The following is a 2,014-nucleotide window of genomic DNA, read 5'->3' as shown; positions in this document are numbered from 1 at the left end:
TTAAATTATTTTGGTGCGATAAATAAAATTGTCTGATATCCATGTGTTATCAGCTGGCGTGGGGCAGAGCGAAAGAGACAGAGATATTGTTTGATTGATGATTGATTATTGGAATGTTGTACTGTCAGGATGTGGGCAAAATCTTAAGGCAGTGTTTCCTTCTGCTCTAGAGAATAGGTGCAAACACGAATGAGTTTCTCAGATCTTTTCTGCAGCAACGAACCTCACATTGACTCCCGACACAGGCTTATTTTCCAATAGTGCTTATTAGATCTGTTATTCAGACAGGATAAAGCTGAAAGTCAACACTGGGGTGCAACCCTTTTGCAAACATACACTAATTAGCACTAAATGGCACGCTTGACCTTTGCCCGGGCTCTCATTTTGCTCCTTTCCCCACATTCAGGGGGTGAGCGGGCACCGTAAGCTCCTCACTTGAAACATCATCAGATGTAGACTCACAGCCTAACCCGTTTTCAGTCTCACGAGATTATTGCCTACCCGGAGCTGCTTGGACAAATCTCATCTTTTGAGCAGTTAGAGAGAACACATTCCTTAGTGTGAACTTCCTGCCAGCAGTCCAAGAAGAGACAGGGAAAGCCAACAGACTTCCGGAGGAAAGGGAGCCCTGAATCTGGTTTTTGCTGCCTCTCATTGGGTGAGACATCTTTGTGTGAGTGTGTTAAGAAGTGTGCTGCGTGGGAGGTGGGCGCTGGAGAGAGAACTCATTTGGTAAAGCCGAGGACTTGAATGTGATCACTGGGGTCTACTGAGAAACCTGGGTGTGGTGGTAAATGCTTGTGACAGCACTGTTTGGGGACAGAGACAAGTGGATCTCCAGGACTTGCTGTACAGCCAGCTAAGCCTGACTGATGAGTCCTTCGTCTCAGTGAGAGAGCCTGTGGGGGGAAAAAACAAGCCAGGAACTGGAGAGATGGTTCAGCAATTAAGAGCACTTACTGCTCTTGCAGAAGATCTCGATTTGGATCTCAGGACACCCACATGGTGCAAACTGTGATTTCGATTCCCGGGGTGTGTGATGCCCTCTTGCCTCCTTGGGTATCAGCACTCATGTAGTGCACATAAACTTATGTAGGCGCACACAGATGCACATATGTTTTTTTTTAAAAACCTTTCTTAAATTTTATGTGCCCAGATGCCTTGCAGGTATGTCTGTGCACCATGTGTTTCCCTGGTACCACAGAGTACAGAAGAAGGTGTTGGATCCCATGGAACTGGAGGTATAGATGGCTGTGAGCCACTTTGTGGATGCTGGGAATCGAATCTGTGCCCTCTGGAAGAGCAACAAATATTCTTAATTGCCGAGCTGTCTCTCCAGCCTCAGAACATAAACGTTTTAAAAATCTAAAAACATCTGTTTATATAGCACATGTGGCCACACCCAGAGTGGGCCAGTATCTTAAAGGCTATTGGCTAAAGGAGTTCCCACAGCACTGTGGAGTCATTCGTTACCTCTATGTGAGTTCTAGGGGTTGAAACCTGGTCATCAGGCTTTGATGTAAGTGCCTTTATCCCTAGGCCGTCTTGCTGGCCAGCTGTGACATCTTCATACCTGTGTATATTGTGCTTTAACTGTATCCTTACCCATTTTCCTTTCTTTTATCTCTTTTTCCTTCTCCCCCACTTGCTCCTTACCCCCCCTTTTTTCCAAAAATACCTGCAATTTAAAACCAGAACCCCCCACTGATTCACATGAACCTTAAAAATACTAAATAAAGCATCCTGTCAGAGCACTGTGGTGCACTCCACACCTCCATCAACATGAGCACGCTCTTTAGTTGAGCACTGTGCCACCAAGGTCGGCTCCTGATCTTCAGTGCCCACAGCACACATAAGACGACTCTTGGCTACACTGAGGAAGCTTCCCTTTTGAGTAGTGTGTGCCCCCTCCACAACTTTAAGATGAATGACTGTCATCTGGAGTAGTTTTACTTATTTTTTGAAGGCGGTGTGTGTGTGTGTGTGTGTGTGTGTGTGTGTGTGTGTGTGTGAG

Source organism: Alexandromys fortis, unplaced genomic scaffold (assembly GCF_014885135.2).
Source record: "Alexandromys fortis isolate MF-2015 unplaced genomic scaffold, M_Fortis_MF-2015_v1.1 scaffold_80, whole genome shotgun sequence".
Lineage (NCBI taxonomy): Eukaryota > Metazoa > Chordata > Mammalia > Rodentia > Cricetidae > Alexandromys > Alexandromys fortis.
This window is presented reverse-complemented; position numbering follows the sequence as displayed.